Source organism: Ambystoma mexicanum, chromosome 4p, assembly GCF_040938575.1.
Source record: "Ambystoma mexicanum isolate Mex_15411 chromosome 4p, UKY_AmexF1_1, whole genome shotgun sequence".
NCBI lineage: Eukaryota > Metazoa > Chordata > Amphibia > Caudata > Ambystomatidae > Ambystoma > Ambystoma mexicanum.
This window is the reverse complement of record NC_090927.1, coordinates 656306850-656330120: the sequence shown is the minus strand read 5'-3', so window position 1 is coordinate 656330120 and position 23271 is coordinate 656306850.

Here is a 23271-nt window from a genome sequence, read left to right as displayed (position 1 = left end):
ATCTTACTTTAGTTACTGATTTAGAACCAAGGAAAGGGTAGCCCTTTAATGAAACCAACACCAGAGGGAAGGAGGAGGCAACGTCTGTTAAAGTTCAAAGTCTACCTGTATTAACAGAAGACACCTCAATCATCGCTCATAGGACCAAAACTTTGCTCGATCCACTGGGTGTGGGGCGGTTACCCTCAGGACCCAAAACATCACATTAGAAAAAACAAATGAAGAAAATACATGTATGTCCCAAAGGGTGGAGGACTGGTCTTGGGTAGGCAAATCCTTGGTTAAGCAGAAAGAATAGCCACAAAGGAAAAGGATAAATCACTGTCCACTGACCTTGGACCATTATTCAGCTAAAAATGAAACCACTTATCAAGATCTGACATTAGCCTCATGGAACACCAGAGGGTTCAATCATTTAACAAGATCCATACGATATCTTATGCTTTCAAGAAACCTGGATGGTAAATACGCCCCTTCTTGATGGCTATGAGATAGTTACGGCCTCGGCCGCAAGAAGAACTAAACACCAGCCTTTTTGGGGCGTGTTAATAGCCTTAAAAGCAGGATCAGGGCTAAAAATGGTTAAGACTTTTAAGTCGGATTTACATTCTTTTGTAGTAAAAGAGAACTAGTCATATGCCCCGGACAACCGTGGGGTGATAGCTCTGGGAACATGGCTATCATAACTTGTTGCTAGAACCCTCTGAGTATCTCAAATGAGAGTTTCCTAGAGAAAATCAACCTTATTATGGAAACCATCTTGGAAAACCCTGAAGTTAAATATATAGTGATATGTGGAGATTTGAACGCTCTATGCTCACCGCCAATTATGAAGGAGACAATGAAAGGTCATAACTCTGTGGTGCGTAAGAGAGGAAAATTGTGGGAAAAAACCATGAAGTCTTGTGACATGCACCAGTTAACAGCTAAAGACCAGTTATCCTGTAATGTGACCCCGATGTGGGAAAGAGGCGTCCAGTCGGCAGATTTAGATTACATCTTTGTTTCGAGGGAACTGCTACTGATTACCACAAATTTTAACATACTAAGAACGCCGAATAGTGACCACAATCTCTTATATACAACATGGTCTGGTGAGCTAAAAACAACGGCAGAACTCTGAAACAAAGAACTGGAGGTGAACAGTGTGTGTTACCGACTAAAGATCAAATCTAACTATATCATCGCAGTTACATTGACATACAAGGACGATAAGAAAGGAGATGATGAACCATCTGACCGAGTGGGGTATAGTCCACTGCTTGTTCAGTATAAGAGACAGAATTATCTCAAATCACAACCTAAAAAAACATATAATCATGAATATGATGAAATATTGTTGAAGAAAAGACAACAAATGAAAAGAATAAAAAGAAAAGCGTCTCTGTCAAATGAAGAGTGTAAAAGAGCAAGAAGAGAGAGCGGCTAAAGAATATAAATCATGGATCATTGCAAGACTACACATTATTATCCAACATGACTCAGAGTCCATGCTGAATGTATACGCTCACCTGGTCTCTGCAGAGGCATTGGGGCAGGTTGCAGCCCTCCCGTGTGTGAGGTCGCTCGGGTCTGACTTCTCCCACTGCGCTTATGTGGTGACTGGTGGTAATAGGTGATGCTGCTCGGGACTGCTCCTGCATGGAGAATAGGGGGTGTGAGTGTGCCAGCTTGTGCGCCTGATCCCCTTCCAGACCCCTTCTCCCAAACGGTGGTACCCGTGGGATGCGCTTTCCCTGGAAAGCTCACCTGTTGATTAGTTTTGGCAAGCACTCTGTCCTGCTGCTTCTGGCAGGGGCGTTCCTTCACTGGTCCCTTGCACGTGGTAGCCCAGTCCTGCTGAGACTAAGCCACTATACTTCAGGTAAGTGTATTGTAAAATGTGTTGTCTTGTATTGCTGTCCGTTCCACTTTTGATGTTTGCGCTTTTGCTTTCTTCCCTTGCAGGTGATGTTGCCAGCCCGGCAGAAGCTGCAGAGCTTGTGGCGACAGCTGGAGGGAATGAGGAACGAAGCTGCAGTGGTACAGTAGCTGGTAAGTTGTTAACTAGGGAGCACACAGGGTTCAAATGCAGCGCAGCCCTAGGACGGATGTTCTAACCTTGTCTTTCTTCTTCTTCACAGGGTTTGAGTACGTGGATGTGGAGTGCAGTGCTGTGGCGTCGGGATCAAGATCACTGGATGTCAGGAGATGAGTCTGCAGATGAAGCACCGGTTTTATGGAGGTGAGTATGCAGGAGAACGGCTGGTTTCAAAGGTAAGTAAACTGGTCCAAGTGGCGGTGAGCGTCACGTTGCACGCAAATGCACAGTAACGCAAAGCACCGACCTTAAGAATGGAGAAGCTAATATAGCTGAGCTTATGAAGCCGAGCCTACCAGGTTCAGCCTGCCTGTGACACCCTGCCACACCTGATGAGTCAGCACATGAAGAACAGGCCTAGGGAGCCACACCCGATGAGTAAGCACATGAGGATGTTCTCTGGAATAAAGGCTTTCAGCTCCTGGAAAGTTCTTGTAAAATAAAAGCACTCCTGCACTGAAATAAAGTGTTCCTGCTCACGTCTCTATATGAGCCTGGCGCCGCGCCAGGACTGAATCCAGACAGGGCCTCTGTGATATTAGGTCTCAAAGGGACATAAGTGATTCAAGTGACCCATTGCCCCCATCAGTAGATGGTGTGGTTATTGTGTTCTGGGGCCTTTGGCCATGAAAGCACTACCGACCTCTGGTAATTGATCAAACAAATACCAGCTACTATAAATGACACTCAATCAAATCATGTGAGTGAGTCAGCATGGTCTTCGCACTTCTCAGAGTGGTACCAAGGACTCCCCTTCCAACATAATCTTCAGAGTCAGTACAACAGTTGCAGGTTTGGCCATTCTATTATGAAGTGGACGAAATTTTGGAAAAAAAACGCTAAGCTCAATCCATGAAGAGCTCCTGGGCCTGATGGCCTTACTAACTGTATATTGAGAGAGAATCCTGAAGAATGGGTGGTTTTCATATAGGCTGTTTTGAAGAACGTGTCAAAACAACGCACAATTCCAGATTCATGGAAATCGGCAATAATTGTCCCCATTTTTAAAAGGGGGCTGAACGATGATCCATGAAATTATAGGCCGATCACATTGTTGGATGTGGTGGGCAAGATTTTTGATTAATTTCTGCTGGAGAAGTTCCTTGAGTGGGCTAAGTTGTCTAACTATTGATCCTTTACAGACAGGTTTTGTTAAAACAGTAGGCACGATCCCAAACATCTTCGTCCCTACTATCTTGAAAGACAAGGCACACCATGTTAATGGAAAGATCTTACTTGCATTTGTAGATCGTGTACAAGCTTTCGACAGTGTAGATTGAACCCTATTATGGTAAAAATTAAGGAAAAGGAACTGCCCAGGAGAAATATTAGAGCCTTTGACAGCCCTCCACTCAGACACTAACATCAAGGTCTGTTTAAATCGAGCGGGGCTTTTGTCGACTTTGATTCCTACTGCTCAAGGAGTTAAGAAGGGCTGCCCTCTGGCCCCTGCGATTTATAACTTTTTCATTTCTGACATCCAGGGGTTTGAACGGCAGTTGAGGGCATTTCCAGAAATTCAAAACATTAGTTTGTCTAAGATGTGCTGATTCTATCGAAACTCAGGAGAAGATCAAGTGGAGTCAATTAAACATTCATCATGGACTGTATTGGTCTGACAACGCAGCGTGATCTTCTGTTGAAACCACTGCTGAACAACTATTCTACAATGAATGATGCAAATCATTGGTCATCCTTGATCAACTGTGATAAGACATCCTGGAAAATTGCAGTGCAATCTTTTATATGGAAAGTTTTAACACTGTGCATTTGATCAAATTGAAGTTTGGATGATGTTTAGGAAATTAACTGTTCTGATTTGAGCTTTTTTTTTCTTTCTTTGTAAAAATTGCTGTCTAATTAAATCATATAAAAAAATAGTACAAACACACAATAGGAGTGAGTGATAGAAGTGGATGTCATGCCTGCTGACCCTCACTCCCATGTCCTCACTGGTGTTGGGCGTCCTGCTGGTAAACGTGCTGAACGAATGTAGTTAGCTTATAGAATGGCTGCCAGACTGTTTTTTGCTAAATGGAGACTGTCAGGTATGTTGCCATGGTGATGTTGTGCTGTTACGGGACAACGCTCAGCAACTACGCAGTCCACGTCTCTCCACAGTCACGTGTCATGCAACTCAGCATCTCATGTTGGTTCGGTGTCCTAACAAGATCAAAACTGTATTTAAACTCTGTTTCTGCATCAATCAGGTGCTTCTGATTGTTTCTACTAAAGCTCAATTCACCTTGTACTCAATTCCTAGCGTTTAAGTGAACATTTCTCCTTACGGCTCAGCCAGAGGAATGGATTTCTAAATCCCATCTGTTCTTGGTATGTTGCTTCTCGCATACTGCGGTCCCATTTCCCTCAGCGGCTGTTCTTGCCTCGTCTTCATTCGCGAGGTTTCCTGTTTAACTGTCAACTTAGTCCTGAGCTCAAAGTTCACCTCACTCTCCAACCTGTTTTTTTCTGTATTTCGCTACTTGCACAGACATCTACACCAGCAACGTTTTCCATAACGGGGCTTCACTGAATAAACTCAGCACACGGAACTCTGCCTTGGGACATTATGCGCTGTGCGTTGCTCACCATTGAAAACACTGACCCATGATTACAGTTAACATCCTGAGGATGCACGCAACTAATCTCCTCCTTATCCAGCTATGTTTCCACGGAATGTAATTAGTGCACCAGACTGTTTGGACGATCTGCTTCTCGACTATACAGTGCACCACCCTGGCTCTTGTGCATCCCTTGTGCCGTACTGGTTACTTTCCCTTACTAACCTTCCCTTCCTCATTTGCCTCCTTTTCCTCTTCACTTCTACCATCTGGACAAGTACATTAGACTGTCAACTGGCCTATCCTATGGTAAGAGACCATAAAAGTCGGGTTATTCAAGGGCAAGAGAGGAGATAGGGTGTGTTCTTCTAGATGCTTTACCACTTACTCCTATTTAACTTGCCTTCTTAGGAGTAGTCGAGGAAGAATTCCTTCACTAACACCAAAGAAGGTTTGGAGCTCTATATACCAAGTTAGTCTAAATTCTTCCAGAATGAATTGATCTCATGAAGGATACGTACTGAAATATTGCTCTTTGTTCCAGCCTGGTGTTTTCCTGTTTTTGTGGATCCTCGCCCTTTCAAGTGATTAACTTCTCTAGCTTTTCTATAGTTAGTAGCTAGTGAGGTGCATCATTGGGAAGGTCTTTTCTTAAGTATTAAAGTACTCATAGTACCTGAACCCAGGCAAATTCTATATCGGGAACCAACAGGTATTTCACTTGTCAATGAAGGACTCATCCTTTCTCCTGGTAAGTCAGACCTTAACTCCATTTATTACTGCAAGGTTTGTGGCCAACTGTGAAAGTGAAGCAAAAGTGACATTTCGAGACAGTAAAATAAAACATGTATCAACAGCAGGTGGGGAGAGATGGAAATAGAAAAGCAAGACTAGAGAACGGCAGGTCAATAACATAAGAGACAGTGCAAGAAATATAATGAAAAGGTGTAGCAACCACAGCAGATAAAATGAAATAACAGATATAGCCAGAGTAATGATATGATAGAGGAAGAGGAGTTATATCAACAGATACAGCGGGATATAGAAGGGACAAAGCAACAATACAATGCAGCCATGGGAGAGAGTGATGCTAGTAGAGTGAGGGACTTGATTTATGAATCACCCAATGTAACTAGTTGGCATCTGTAGTAGCTCTTAACAGAGTTTGTGCCCACATATCATGAGGATGAAGCGGGGTAGTATGCATCTACAAGGTTCTTCTTTGGGGAAAATGTTTTCCACAGGTGCAATAAATTATATAAAAACACTTTGAAATACAGCTATTTTGTTACTAAAGTTTTTGAACAAAGCTTTAATGTTATGCACAAATTAGATAGTTTTCAGATACATTTTACTCTCTTGTGAAGGAGGAAACTCATTTTTACTCTCTTGAAATTGGATTTACTCTCTAATTCTAAACATTGGGAGTAAAATACTCTCACTCCAAAATCATATCTCGAGCACTGGATAGGCTATGCTTCTTGGTTTGTTATATGTCAATTCAATTTCGTCTTGCTGACCCTGTTCCTGTGATAATACTTGTCTTCTTTTCCAGGGTGTTATTATCATTGACTTTTCACTCCTTTGTTCAGATTTTCAACAGTGTGTGCTTTCGTATTATCACATTTTAAAGTTACTTTATATTCTTACCGGTTTTCCCACGGTAGTGTGACTACTGGGTCTTCTCTTTCTATATTTAGATTTCTCACAGTTTGCTATATCGTGTTATCACTCTTTAAATCACTTTCTTTCAGTCTTACCTTTGTTTCATTGTTAACACAGAGACTAGTTGGCTGAGTGGTATACTGATTCCCTCTTTGAGGCCACCTGTGACTCCCATACTCGCAGTTACCTTCAGTTTTGGTAGGGTATGTCTTCAGGAGTCGGGTTCCTCTGAATCCTTCTATCTGGGTCTCTACCGCCAATGCCTTTCCTTTGCCTGTGTCTGCTTTCTCACAGTCTCTCCTCTCCATCTTGTCTCTCATCTCTTTCGGGTACTCCAGTACTTTGCTTTGGTAATGGGCACCCTGAGGCTACACAGCCACAATGGTCTTGGTGAAGTTTGTTGGACCTGCAGTTCACAATGGGTCTCGTTCCATGGTCTCGCCACCACAAACTCCTTGGTTTCTCCTTGTCGATATTCTCAAGTGACAGATACGCCATAGTTTTTGTGTTCCGCTCTGTGCGCTTGGGCAAGTGTGAAAATCATGGGCTCTCTGATTCATGCTTTCTGTAGGTATCACACAGCTCTGGACCGCTCCGAGGATCACGTTCCTATCTCTTCTCTCTCTCTCTATGCCTCATTGAGCCTACCTTCATCAAGGTTCACGTATCAGTAGATTGGTTCTTCTTATTTGAAGGAACATATTCCTTTTTTCAATAAGATCATGGCATCTCTGCAGAGTTCTTTCATCCCAGTATTGATGCAAGCAGGTTTCTGCTTCATGGAGGTGCCTTATGTTGATAATGTGTACAGGTGTAGGGAGTTCCTCACCGGAATATGTGTCCTTGTACCAAAAGGGGGAGTCTCTCTCGGTGAGGTCCCACTTGCCTCTTCCCCTAGGGAGGTTATTGCAGAGCAGACTCACCTCCCTAGCATCACAGAGGGGGGCTTTCCCTTAGTGAGAGGGGACACATTCTCTCAATTTGTGACACAAGACAATTCCTTTCTCGGAGAACCTTTTTTTGCTGCAACATCCTATTCAACTGACCACTGAGGAAGGATATGGGACTATGTTTTCAATTTCTTTCAGATAAACCATTTACTTTTGCATGATGCCTAATGCATGCTCATGTTAAACCTATCCACGTTGAATAAAAATACTTAACTTGTAAAGACAACGGGGGTCATTACGAGTTTGGAGGTAACCATGGCGCTATTAGTGCCATGGCTGCCTCCATACCCATACCGACTCTGCCCTGGTAAATGGAGGTATTACCGCCCCATTCCAAGGTTGGCGGGGGCGGTAATTCCCCATACACCAGGGCCCATTCCCATTTGAGCCCCCATAGGGCTCAATGGGAATGGGGAAGGCAGTAATAATGGTACCGCAAATTGTGGTACCGTTATTACCTCCAAAGTCCCTTTGCGGGTCCCGTCCTTAACGCCTGGTAAAACCAGGTGTTAAGGGAGGACCCGCAAAGGGACCTCGTAATAGGGCGGTAAGGGATTACTGGTACCGGTGCCCTTACCGGTACCGGTAATCCCTTACCGTCCGGGTCGTAATGAGGCCCAACATCTTTATTTGAACTACATAATTAAACCACATTTCATTTACTACGTTTATCTATTTACTTTACTCACTATTAATGTAACATTTTGACTTCACCACTAAAACTCCAAATCATGTATTGTTACGACCACTATGTGCTAAAAGCCTTTTAGGCCTCGGCATGGGTCAGTTTTACTTGGGATAATCATCCTTAGCCAACTTATGTCTCTCAACTTTGCCTCTGGCCATAACATTATGGTGTGTGATCTCTCTGTCTATAAGGATATATTAATTACCTTCTATTAGATTTTCTAAAATGAAAGGGGACTCTCTATTCTAAGAGATAATGCTGTTGTGTACATTAATCATCCATTAGAAGGCCTTCATACATTATGCAAAGGAGATGAGACAAAATGCTTTGAGAAAAACAACAGCTGTTACAAAATAATTAAGATATAATATGTAATCATGCAGTAAAGCAATACAAGGGCAAAATAAGGTTTCTAATGCCCCTTCCTCTATTCTAGGTAGCCACTTCTATATAATGCCAGTTCTAACTCCCTGGTACCCTCATGTAGAGAAACTCGAATCAGAGTTGGGATAATGTTGGCATAATACAATTACAATTGTCAAGTTTCAGTGGTGCAGAGCCAGAGCTCTGTTTGCCAAGGCTTCACCTCATTTCTACTACTTCTACTTGATATGTCTGCCACTTATGTCACCGTTGACCACGCCCTGCTTCTTTAATCTCTTTCCACTCTTGGTCTCAGTGGTTCTGTTCTAAATTGCTTTCACTCATCTCTATAATCGCACTTACTCAGTATAGTGGGCTGGACTTAACTCTCCCAGTTTCCTCGTAGGTATGGTGTACCCTAGGGCTCGTTCCTGGGTCTGCCACTTTTCTTCCTTTATTCTATTCCTCTCACCTCTCTCATCTCCTCCCTTGGCATTTCCCATCATCTTTACCCTGAAAATATTCAGCTCTTTCTTTCTTCTTTGTCTATTCATTTTACTCTCACCTCTTGTCTTCTTACTATTCAGTCTTGGATGTCGGCCCACTTACTCATGTAAATCCCTCCAAGACTGAATTTCTCTTCTGCCCTGTCATCACTGAATGCCCTCCTCTGCCACCACTTTCATCTCATTTCCCCCTTCTTTTCTCCCTATTTCTCTCAGGTTGGTGTGTACTCTTCCATATGTGATCTAGTTCATCTAAAGGCTCTACAGGAACCATAGAGTCTTTAAATGTGCCATCTGCTCCAGGCAGGACTGCGGTAGCTTCAGGAGGTTTGGCAACCACAGCATTTATATTGAAATGAACGGAAGGTTAAAATCACCAACAATGAGTAAGTTAGAGTGTTTTAATATGAGTTCAGAAACAAAGGCGGGGAAATCAGTCAGAAAAGAACAGTCATGGCCAGGGGGCTGATAAACCAGCAGCACATTTAGAGACATGGAGGCTGAAACTGGGAGACACAGAAGTAAAGATTCAATTTTAAGGCTGTGGTCAGTTTGTATGGAGGACATATTAAATATAGATGCATCAATTACTGCAATCCCTCCACCAGGGTGAGTTGACACTCGGTCCAGACGGAGGATGCCTTAATTGGGAGGTAATGCTAAAAAACAGAGAGGTCAGAGTGCTCGCATAGCCATGTTTGTGTGATGAAAACAAGATCCGGGTGAAAGTCATCTTTAATTTATTTTTATTAGTATGGCTGATACAATCAACCTTTCAAAAATTAAAAACATGTAATTACAATGAAAACAATATATAAATATTCAGCCATGTAAAAATACATAAGCATGATAAAATCAACACTTCTCACAATTATACATGATCTTTGGTCAGATATAACATATCAACAAAGGACTGGAGACCCGTATCATGCTTATTGTCTAAATTCTGCAGCTTATGAACGTACGTCATTTTTTGTAATTATTTAGTTGTAATGCATCCAAAAATCTTATCGTGGCAAGTCTGACAGATGTATATGGAGTGCTAAAAATGTACGACTACAATGTCTCAGGGCAAATAAGTCTAAAATCTTTAAAACATTTTTTCAAATAGCAATTGTGTTCATTAGATAACATTGGATATTCTATGGATAAGTGTCTTATTGATTTTTTTTGATCCAACTTTTTACAGAAGCGGCGGAAATTTTCATGGTTTGTAATCAACCTCCTTCTAGCCAAAACCTTGTTTGTTAGCCACAGATTAAATCTAAATCGTAGATCCCAATTTCTGTGAACTGGCAAAGGGCTTTCTACTAGGTAACCCACCATTACACAATATTTTTTATTCTGAAGGGGATTGTCTTTAAAGTCGGAATAATTCCTGCAGGTTTGTTGTGTTTTGATCCAATCCATTTGATAAAGTTTCAATTTTGCATGTGTAGGATTACTCTGCAAAAGATCTAGGGATAACTTTGCTGCCACTAAAATATTTAACGTTGTGTTCATCCACAGATTTGCAAATTTGTATCTTAAAATACTCAAATACAGGGCTAAACGTGCAACAAGGTTTTCAGATTCGATTGTAGGATGCATTTTCTTAGCAAGGCATATAGCTTCCATGCATATATGCAATGTAACAAAATCAATCCTATTTCAAAACGGATCAAGGATGTAGGTACACACTGAGGTACGTTTAACACTCTGCACCAAAGCCTGCCCTCAATCTTTAACCAAAATGATTCTTGGAAGATTTGTTTGGTTTCAGATCCATATAACAAAACCAGAGTTACCTTTTGATTGTAAAATGTGAGTGCTGTTAAGCACGACAATTTGCAGTATTTTGCGAGTATATTTTTAGCTTGCGAAATCACTGTTGTTAGTTTTGTGTCAATGGCTGGAAGGTAAGGTTCATCGCTTAATTGCTCATTAACATTAATCCCCAAATAAATGTACTGATGAACTACTTGAAGTGATTTTTCTTGGAGCATCCATTTATAACCTTTTTTTCACCTCAGTAGGTGACCACAACACATGATCTTAGTTTTATTATGATTGACTCATAAAGCATTTTGTTCAGTATATGCAGCTAAGGCATCTAATAGTCTCTGTAGACATTTAGGTGTTTTAGATATAAGCACTAGGTCACCTGCATAGAGTAGTCGAGTGATCATCTGTTGACCTAGTTTGGGAGCATCAGCTACAATATTTGTTAATTTCTCTTTATAAATCAAGTATAAAAAAATTAAAGAGGGCAGATGACAAAATGCTCCCCTGCTTTAAGCCTCTTTGGCTTGTGATTGGACTAGATAACAACCGGTCTGAGTTAAGTCTTACTTGAATTGACTTACTGGAATGTAAAAGGTTAATCCGTGTTATAATGTGCTTTTTTAAATTAATGCAATAGTTTTTCTCGTGATATGGAATCGAAAGCTGCTTGAAAGTCCACACAGGTTTAATACAATGGTTGTTTCTGTTCTTGACATTAGGATTTAAGAGCAGATATTGTAATTAGATTTATTACCGTTCCCATCTCTGGGACAAACCCTGTTTGATAAGGATCTTGAAACTTTGCTGTTCTGTCTCTTAAATCAGAGTCATATACATGTTTATTTTGATAGTTTTTGAAAGTTAGCTGACCTTGACACTGCTTTCTAGATACACACACAGGTTTATGGGGCCAAGCACATTTTAAGATTAGCATATCATGGTTGCTATTTTTATGACTAACTATTTTGAGACTCCCTGCTTCTGCAAAGAGGTCATGATCTACATATATATAATCAATTCAGTAAAACAAACTTTGTTAAAGGGACGTTATGGTTAAGTTGCTCTCCTAAAAACCTATGAAATTCAGTAATAAAACTTTGTTAAAGGGACGTTATGGTTCCAAGTAAAACCGAAAAACCCATGAAATTTGCAAGTTATGGTAAGCTAAGGAACCATAACTTGCGCCACCACCGTGCATTGCTAAGACTAACACCCAGGACATCAAAGATGACACCACAATTAACCAAAATGGCAGTGTCCTAAGAACACTATACCTGTCCGTACCTGTCCGTACTGTCCAGAAGCAAGATAAAACTCGGTGTCCGGAATGTCCGCAATTAACCAAAATGGTGGTGTCCCAAAGACACTATACCTGTCCGTACTGTCCACAAGCAAGATGGAACTGTTCTTAGAACACACTCAGTGTCCGGAATGCCCGCAATTAACCAAAATCGCGGTGTCCTAAGGACACTATACCTGTCTGTACTCTCCGTAGAACATCTACGCACATGCGCACCACACCTATAAGTCCTACAAACATCCCCTTTTTGGGGTGTTTGATCTGTCCGCCACAGCCCAGAGCTCATCCTCATTGTGCTTCTGGCTACTTGACAGAGCATTGTCTATTTTGGCTTTTGCTGATCTTGCTACTCTTGCTGCTTCCCATCATCAAACCTGATGGCATCTATGGTTGCTTCTGCTTCAGCTGGTGCTACTTCAGCCTCAGCACCACCCCGACCCCTCCACCACCACCTCCCCAAGGTCCTGCAGAGGGGAACAGGTGTGAGAATGTAGAGGAGGAGGATGAAGAGGATGAAGAGGATGAGGTAGTGGAAGTCCCGACTACCAGCACTCGCCGTGAGTCTTGGGTGTGGCGGTTGTTTACCATTCAGGGTGGAGTACCAAAAGCGCGTGCAAACAAAGTCAACTGCAACCAGTGCAAAATGGTGCTGAGTCGTGGGAGGCCTGGTTCGTACAGCTTTGGTACGACATCCATGAGTGACACCTAAGGTCGTTCCACGGTGGGGCTATTTGCAAGGTTGTACCTTGTGATAAACGTAGTAGGTTGAGTTCCTCTACAACTTCCTCTGTTTCCTCTCCTGTCACCACACAAGACACTCCTGTGGGACAGAGCATCCCTCCAACTGCCTCACAGGCCATCCACGATGCTGTTAACCCTTAACTTTCAAGGGTCACAATATTGCGTATGTACTGCAACGCAGTACTCTGCAGGAGGGTGAGTCTTCAGAGTGCTTTCAAGACTGCAGTCACAGAGCATGAGAAGGTCTGCTACCTACCTAAATAAATCCCACCCTACATCTTCCTCTCTCCACCTGCCCTTTCTTATCCCTGTGGTTGGTGTCCCTTCCTAACCCTCTTTTCCCCTCCTTTCCTTGTGTGTCGTGTGAAAAAACCCAAAAAAGTATAAAACAAAAAAGAAAAAAAAGGCTCTTTTCAGAGCCGCCTTTCATAGTTTAAAAATAGAAGTGACAAATAAATAGTGCAGGACCCTGGCATTTTTTTTAGAAGTCCGCAGACAGTCCACAGACATTAACATTTTTGAGGGGCTGCCCTGTTAGAAATATTGCACTTTTCTCTGAAAGGAAGTGGTGGCGCTGAAAAGAGTTTTTTGGTGGTGTTTTTTTGTGTTTAAAAACTTAAAATGGTGAGCACCTACTGCAAAATGGATTGCTGTAATTCCAAAAAAGGTTGCAATGCATTTTGTACATTTCTCAGAAAAATCTGATTGCCAGCAAAAGTAAGATGGACTCCATCTCTGCGAAAAATGTATATGCTACAAAACATAATATTTTCATTGTGAAAAGAGGTCATGCCAACATCTCTTAAAAAGGCACAAACAGCCTTATTGACATTGCGCCTCACTTTCTCCATTTGTGGTCCAAATGAAGAAGAACGCAGCCACATTTGTCTCTGCGCAACAAGAGAAAAAATTACTTGAGAATTTGGAAACATGTCCATGACCTTCCCAAGTCCTTCTTTCATTTCAAATTGCAAAGAAATTCCAGACACATGCCCTAAACTGTTCCCTCCACAATGAATTATAATTATGTCTGGATGATACTGTGTCTCCAAAGTAGAACAGAGAGGTACCAAGTCCAGCCACTTCATTCCACGCATTCCATGCCAATGCACTTCCACATGAGGGAATCCAAGATCTGCAGCTACTCCACAGCGTTCTGCATGCACCTCCAACCAATGTATCCATGAGTCTTTCAAAATCCAGATAATCTGTTTTCTGAAACACACAGCCATAGCTATCTGTTCTTCTCTCAGAAAAGATACTTTCTGACAAACTCTCTCCTTACACAACACACCCAGTAAACTTTATTGACCAATCCCTTGCTCTACTCTTTCTCATTTGCATGCCTCTCCACGCCAAAATCCCTCTATTTAATACGCAGTGTCCACGGACTAATGCCATGTCCGCGGACATATCGAAAATCTGAGCGTGGTGAATTTAAATTTAAATAGTGTGCCCCATTTCCCCTTTGAGGTTGGCTCTGAAAAGAGCAAGCAGTTTTTTGGGTTTTTTTTTTGCAGATGCTTGACAGAACCTGGTGTTTTGTATTTTTTTTTCTTTATTTTCTTACTTTACTCCTAAAATCTTCACATAACCTTCTCCAGAGCAACCTTTACATTCCAGAATAGCATGGTATTTCCCATAAAAGATAAAGAAATGCCATTGTCTTTAAAATGAACAGCATTACTGCAATCAATATTCTCATTATTATAGACCAGCCCTAAGCATGAAAGCACACATGCCTTGGTTGATTGCACACCTAGTAATGTTTTTCTGAGGACAAAAACAAAACTATTGTCCCTATTGCCCTAGGTACTAATCCAGAAAAAATAATTCTGGCATTTGGATGTTCATTACTGCTTGAACCAAGTGTTCCAAATGTGCCAACAAAGTAGGGGCACTGACATAGCCCAAATAAAAAGCACCACAGTGCAAAACTACCACATGGGGACGGTTCATCATGGCCATATCTTCACAAAATTGTACAATTCCCTGTGCATTGCAATCACGCACAGTGCCCACAAGACCTCCACTCCTTTAACATCAAATCTGTTTGCTACATGCCTGCATTGAGCATACTGCTGTAAACCATGCACAAACATATCTCCAAGCACCAACACCCTGACTTTCTCCACCTCTGCCATCTTCACTACACACAGCCTCTTTCAACACAAATCCACAACCTCAACACCTAATTGGGTAATCGCTACAGTACCCTTTCCATGATGGATTTGCTGGAAAACCACAGATGTGGCACGCCTTGTCCGCGTAACTCTTAGACTGCCCTTCTACCCTTTCCACTTCTCTCTCTGTGCCATTCCCTCATTGGATACAGCTAAGCAGTCACACAACCATCCACCAATCACATCCAAGACCTCTACATCTAACTCCATCATCCATCAGAGTTCAGCACTTCTGGCAGCATCTCTACAGGGCAGGAGCTCTCCTCGCACCGGGAGGATCCAGCCTTTGATGCCTCCCCCAACCCCGATCGACCACCTACCTTCCACCCGGTCTGCAGGAGCAGCCGTGCCCATATGTACAGCGCTGCTGGAGCAGTCGCTGTGAAGCACTCCCTGTGCTTCTTTAGGTGAGCCTCACTCACGAGTCACCAGTGCGCAGTGAATCTCCTCAGGCACCCGAAGCCCACTGCCTGCACCACGCCGCCGAAAGAGCCTCCCAAAATGGCCGCCGCCATTGTTTACTGTGTTGCCTAGCAAAGCGTCTCGTTCTTCTGCGTGCCAGCCCGCCGGCAGGCGGAAGCCGGCCCAATCGAGGAAGGCCCAGAGAGCAAGGCCCTTCCTGTTTGCCCCTGCCCCTCACTTCTGGCAGCATCTCTACAGGGCAGGAGCTCTCCTCGCACCGGGAGGATCCAGCCTTTGATGCCTCCCCCAGCCCTGATCGACCGCCTACCTTCCACACGGTCTGCAGGAGCAGCCGTGCCCATATGTACAGCGCTGCTGGAGCAGTCGCTGTGAAGCACTCCCTGTGCTTCTTTAGGTGAGCCTCACTCACGTGTCACGAGTGCGCAGTGAATCTCCTCAGGCACCCGAAGCCCACTGCCTGCACCACGCCGCCGAAAGAGCCTCCCAAAATGGCCGCCGCCATTGTTTACTGCATTGCCTAGCAACGCGTCTCGTTCTTCTGCGTGCCAGCCCACCGGCAGGCGGAAGCCGGCCCAATCGAGGAAGGCCCAGAGAGCAAGGCCCTTCCTGTTTGCCCCTGCCCCTCACTTCTGGCAGCATCTCTACAGGGCAGGAGCTCTCCTCGCACCGGGAGGATCCAGCCTTTGATGCCTCCGCCTGCCCCGATCGACCGCCTACCTTCAACACGGTCTGCAGGAGCAGCCGTGCCCATATGTACAGCGCTGCTGGAGCAGTCGCTGTGAAGCACTCCCTGTGCTTCTTTAGGTGAGCCTCACTCACGAGTCACCAGTGCGCAGTGAATCTCCTCAGGCACCCGAAGCCCACTGCCTGCAACACGCCGCCGAAAGAGCCTCCCAAAATGGCCACTGCCATTGTTTACTGCATTGCCTAGCAACGCGTCTCATTCTTCTGCGTGCCAGCCTGCCGGCAGGCGGAAGCCGGCCCAATCGAGGAAGGCCCAGAGAGCAAGGCCCTTCCTGTTTGCCCCTGCCCCTCACTTCTGGCAGCATCTCTACAGGGCAGGAGCTCTCCTCGCACCGGGAGGATCCAGCCTTTGATGCCTCCCCCAGCCCCGATCGACCGCCTACCTTCCACACGGTCTGCAGGAGCAGCCGTGCCCATATGTACAGCGCTGCTGGAGCAGTCGCTGTGAAGCACTCCTGTGCTTCTTTAGGTGAGCCTCAATCACGAGTCACGAGTGCGCAGTGAATCTCCTCAGGCACCTTAAGCCCACTGCCTGCACCACGCCGCCGAAATAGCCTCCCAAAATGGCCGCCGCCATTGTTTACTGCGTTGCCTAGCAACGCGTCTCGTTCTTCTGCGTGCCAGCCCGCCGGCAGGCGGAAGCCGGCCCAATCGAGGAAGGCCCAGAGAGCAAGGCCCTTCCTGTTTGCCCCTGTTCGCCTCTGGAGTCACGGAGCCGGCCCTCCCTGGACTCGAAGGCTATGTGAGTAGAACACTTCACACCAAGACTGCTCTGCATTGCCCCCAGACTCTGAATTGCGTAAATCACGATATGATTCTATCTTGTAAGTCACTCCTTGTACCAGTAACTTTGCCTACGTCAGCACATGTCGCATTGCAATGCTAAAATCTTATACTCATGATTCAAAATGCCTCATTACGTATTTGTAGACAGTGAATGCTTTTTGCACATTTCTGCCATCTGACATCCTCTAGGCAGCTAGCGCCTCGCACTACCAGAACCACCGCTGCTCAGTCTCGCCTCCCTGCACGTGCACAACAGAGTACTCCAGCATGTTACCAGGGCTGCACCACCAGATTAACACTCTACTACTCATAGGCACACTCCTCGCCACCACAATATATGGGCGACATTATCTACATTCTTGCTTACCTAGCTCCAGCATCATGACGCCGTCCAACACAAACTCAACACCTTATCACTCTAGTCCCGACACCACGCATCCTCACACCTCTATACCTAATAGCTGCACCAGACTGTGCAGACTGAGGACGCGCACACTACCTAGGTCCTTCTCTTCGCAACACATCCCAACATCACACAGAAACTATAGACTAGGTTCCCGCACATCCGTCTCCCACAACCTTATGGCCAGGATTCCTCACATCCTCACACCGTGTACTAGCCTCACACCCACTCCTAAACCATCCATCCCATCCAACCTCAAGCAGAAAAAACAAACAAAACAGCAGCCTCCCAATAGAAGTCAGGTAGCGCCAATACTCAAATGCGCATTACTTAACACTCGATCGCTCACTGCCCATGCCTTAGAAATCAATGAGCTCATCTCCAGTCTCGACTTAGACCTGCTAGCCATCACAGAGACCTGGCTACATGAAGCTTCAGGCCCCGCCATTACTTTATCTGTGCCAGTAGGCTACTCCATCCTTAGGCAAGACAGACCTACAAAATCAGGGGGGGTTGCCCTAATCTATAAAGACATCCATCATATCAGACCTACGCCCCGCACATGGGAAGGGAATGCAGACATACTATCGGCCAAACTACCCCTCTCTCACAACAACACCATTAACATTCATGTCATCTACCGGCCCCCAGGACTCCCAGCCGATTTTCAAGGGCAAATCACGCACATTCTCAGCGAAAACTTAAAAAAATCCACCAAAACCTTACTCCTAGATGATCTTAATCTAGGCTATAACGATCCCAAGGACAAAACAGCAACCTCCTTCCTCAAGGACCTCTCCAACCTAGACTTCACACAAAAAATCATGTCACCCACCCACACCAAAGGCAGAACTCTAGATTGGCTGGCCGACCATAACTGCAGCTCCTCTATCACATCCAATACATTCCTCCCTTGGACAGATCACAGCTGCATACAATTCTCTATCCCCACGATACCTACCAAAAAAACACCAGTACATAAATCAGCCACCTTAGCCAGAAGCTCCAAAAAATTAACTGCAGACAATTTACGCCCCCTTCTCAACACCCCATGCCTCGCCCCACCTTTCCCACAAGATTCTAACATCCTAGCAGACATACTCAAGGATACGCTCACCAATGCTATAAATTCCATTGCTCCTCTAGAAGAGAAAAAAGAAAAAAAGTCTTTCCATTCAAACGCATGGTTCACAGAGGACCTCCAAGCTCTGCGTAACAAAAAGTGCCAAGCACTTAAAAATTGGCAGGCCAACCCATGCGACATCACCAAAGACTTATTCAAAGACATTGCAAAAAAATACAAAACCGCCATCTTCAATGCCAAATCTGAATCATACAACCGTCGAATATCAGACTCGAAGTGCCACTCAAGAGAACTCTTCTCCATCTTTAAAGAGCTCACAGTGCCTCCCACTTCCACTGACGAGATCATTAAGGATGAAGGCTGGTGCAACAGTATCCAAGCCGCCATGCTCAACAAAATAAACCTCCTACAAAACAAAATCCGTGACCACTACAATAACCTGCCGAAACAGAGTCGGCACTCAGATTCTCAATCGTCTAGCAAAACCATTAACATCCCCAAATTTGCCTTTAACGAAGTTTCAGAACTAGAAGTCCTGGACATTCTGAAACATTTGAAACCATCGAATTGCAAAGCCGATACATGCCCTCCAAAGTTAATCAAGGACTGCGCTGAACCACTTGCCCCAATCATTACTGCATTCATTAATGCCTCATTCAAGACCTGCTCTGTCCCAGACAGTCTCCAAGAAGCTTGGGTGCGCCCACTTCTAAAAAAGCCCACTCTCGACCCCACGGTGCCTAACAACTACAGACCTATAACAACAGTCCCCTTCCTTCTCAAGATTTTAGATAAAGTGGCACACAGCCAAATCCAACTATACCTTGAAACTAACTCCATCCTAGGTACCACACAGTCAGGCTTCCGCAAAGGTCATGGAACAGAGACTGCTCTGCTGGACCTTAAAAAACAAATAGCCAAGATACTGGACACAGGTAAACCCGCCCTTTTACTTCTCCTCGACCTCTCAGCGGCATTCGACCTAGTAGACCACAAGACCCTCACCTCACACCTCTCCCACTCTGCACACTTCTCTGACCAAGCCACCTCCTGGATAACATCATTTCTTGAAGGGAGGGGCATGAAAGTCTTTTCTAACACTTCTAACGCAACACCATCCATAATACACTGCGGTGTCCCTCAAGGCTCTTGTACAGCACCTACGCTATACAACTTATTCACTAAGCCCCTTTTCGATAAACTGGATGCACTTGGGATTGCCTACACCAACTACGCAGACGACACCCAATTGCTCCTCCCACTAACAGGCTCATACCACAAAGACTCTCTGGCTCTAAAACACATATACGCCATCATTCAAGCTTGGATGGCCACTAACGGCCTATGTCTTAACGGGGATAAGACTGAAATCCTTATCCTCGGCCAAAAATCCACACTGGCCAGGCTAGATAGTCGCTATGCCAATTTCAACATCGACAACTGCACTATCCCAGTCCTATCTTCTGTGAAAACGCTAGGGGTCTACATTGATGCAACCTTGTCTATGGACAAACAAGTTAGTGCCATTGTCTCCGCATCTGCACTAAGCACTAAATTCATCAACGCCATCAAACCATTCCTCTCCAAAGAAAACTGCCTATCAATAGCAAGAGCTACCATAGGCGCTAAACTTGACTATTGCAATGCACTCCTAGCCGGCATCTCTGAAAAAAACCTAAACAAACTTCAGGTCACTCAAAATAACACTCTAAGAGCAGCCTTAAGCATCTCCAAAAGGGACCACATCTCACTGGCAAGACAATCAGTTCACTGGCTCCCTGTCAAAGAACGCATCACCTTCAAGGTACTGACTACTACCCACAAATGTATCCACCACACTGCACCATCATATCTCTCAGACACTATTCTCAGACCGACCTCATCCAGACCTACCAGACTGTGCTACACTAACCAACTCACTGTACCACACATCAATAAGACTACAGCAGGAGGGCGGGGTTTCCCCTACATAGCACCAAAACTCTGGAACAATCTCCCCCACGCACTAAGAGCAGAAGGCTCCCTCACAGAGTTTAGGAAAAAACTCAAAACCTCTCTCTTTAACTAAATTTCCTCTACCTACAGCCAAACAGGCACACATTGCTAAATATTGTTATTGTCTAAACCTGTATGCTTGTATGCCTCTATGCTGTAACTAAGTCACGCTATTCCTGTAACCAGCGCTACCTCTGTAACCAGCGCCACAATGCCTCAGGGCTGATTCTGTGCGCTTAACAAATACGAATAAATAAATAAATAAATAAATGTACTGTTGACCACTCTGAGTACAAGTCTCATATCATTGCAAAGCACCTACTACAAAAATTACTGTACACGTCTCCAAGATTTATACTTGCAGCTGCATGCATATCCACATGCATGAATACAAACCACAGGTATGCATATATTATACACAGTACATGTATAACTCTTATAAATACATATAAACAGAGTAACTACAACGTAACCTGTATAACCTATAAAATTAACTTACTATTATATTTCCCATCTGCTATAATCAACTGTCACTTCCAATCCTGTCAGCTATCTAAATTCTTTTTTTACACACACAACTATCTAAAAAATTATAATATTAAAAGATGGCAGAAATAACAGTATAATTGTAGAAACTCACTTAGTAGTGTATTATAAAATTACACACAGCCAGGATAAGTTCAGGCATCTTGATACACTCACAAAGATAGATACTATCATTGAAAAGCTCCCAGCTGAAATAACACTAGTGCCTGTACATCACATCCTTCTGCTTTATTACCCACACCTTCACAAACGCATACATTCTATGCTTTTCTATACAGTTTCTGCCATTTACCTTAAAAGAATTGCAAAACACGTATATCATTATTTCTTCTATCTCCTGACATGCAATAACACAGCCTTAAGAAACGAAGTGAGTTTCATATACTTAGTATTGTACTCATTTGCAAATCATGTTGAACTAACATATTGTAAGTAAAATATAAAGGCTGCACATAGTATAAGGAAACTGCATGCACACACTATGTTCAATTATCAAACAACAGTACTACTACAAAAACATAAAAATCGACGTCTAAATTAACATCAGTGCTATAAACACACAAAATTACTAACTTCTTTCTGTTACAATTGCAGTGAAGACAACTCTCCTGAAAAGCAACAGCATCTGAAGTACAAACAACAACTCAGAAGAAACCTGCTCATTCCAAACAAAAAATGTAAGTACAATACTACCATAATATTCTTACTGTTACTGAAACACACTGTGGGGTTGATTCATGAAATTTGTGCACCAAAAAACGGGGATTTGAACACCATTCTGCCCACAAATCCCCATTTCCTAAACAGGGATTTGCAGGCAGATTGGCACACAAATCCCAATTTTTCAGGCACACATTCCATAAATCAGCCTCTAGAATGTTAGTATTGCAGAACAAAGAACTGTTTTAATTCTATACCATTAGATTTAATATGAGTGCTTCTCCTCACCACTAGCTTACTTTGTACCGTCATCTGAACCCCAGTATAGTAACACACACATACAAGAATAGCCTTCCCAACTAGTTGTAGCTGCCCAATGCACTTTCACACACCACCACATACATCCTTACCATCACACTCAGACACTCATGCACACAGCACACATACATTGCAGAATAGCCCAACACATACCTTCTTTTTTTTTCAACAGACCTCAAAGAATGCCTACCAAAAAGCAAGTCTGTAGAAAGCAACGCAGAAGTAGAGCAAATGAAAATAAAAGTGTCCAAAATAAGCATCCATCTCTAGCAGAATTTGTACAAAAAGTTCAAACAAAAGATCTAATCGAGTCATTAAGCGAAACAAAACAAGCTTCCAGTACAAAAACTTTGCCTCCTCTTTCAAAATGTAAAACAAAACAGAAAGTGATTAACAAGAATTCAGTTACCACTACTGCTAACAGTGCTTCTATAAATCTTGATGTAGTGGCAAATAACCATACCAAAAATGGTATTTTAGCAAAAACATACTGCCAGAGTCCTTCAGAGTCTTATAAGAACAGGAGAGAAATCATGCACAACCCTTAAAACCTACCATAGAAAATTAATCTTAGATACTCTCATAGAGAGTGCAATCCATATCAAAAGGAAGTTATTTATTTTAGTGTTAAACAGAATGAAACCACTAACAAAACGAACTACTAAATTACAAAATAGACTTCTCAATAAAAGGAATGTCAACAAAAATAACTTCTTAAATATATGTGGGGGTGAATGGAGTCACACCACAAGCAAAGAACCATATTTCAATGAAGAAGCATACAAACAAAGCAAACAAACACAATTGCCATACATAGCAGCGGACGAGGGTATGAAACATTTAATAATACCATTATGGAACAAGAAACGCTGCTCACAAAAATATCCTCCAAAAATTCAGTATCTCCTCTCATTCAGACTGAACCAAAATGCCCAGTGTACAAATGCACGCCAGTTCCTCAATCAATATGTAAAAGGCAACGACAAATTCAAAATGAAACTTCTACAAAATATGGATACCTGTCCAGTGCTTAAACACACTGGACGACAAGGACATTCATTAGCCTGCATTTCAGGACCTTATTGCAAAAGCACCTTCCATCATGTCAAATTGATATCAACACATCATTCAACTATAAGAAATCTAGTCCATAAACTGTACTATGCTAAAAGTCCAGCTTTAGCAATAGACAATTTAAATAACAATCTTCTACATGCTACAGCCAAAGACCTACTCAAAGAAATAGAGCATATCGAGAGAAAATATTTTGGAAGTGAAAGCCACTTATAAAATGCAATAGCTTTACAACAGACTAGCAACAATTCCACACATGGCAACCTTCTACTTCACACATACACAAAAGAAATACTAAAATTTAAAAGTACATCCGCTGAAGTACCAAACCATGTGTGTGTGTGTGTTGCCGCAGAACTTTTATATAAAAGTAGCACACAAACTGGAGACAGAACATACAAAATAGAAGACAATGAAGATTCCAAATGGAAAAAGCT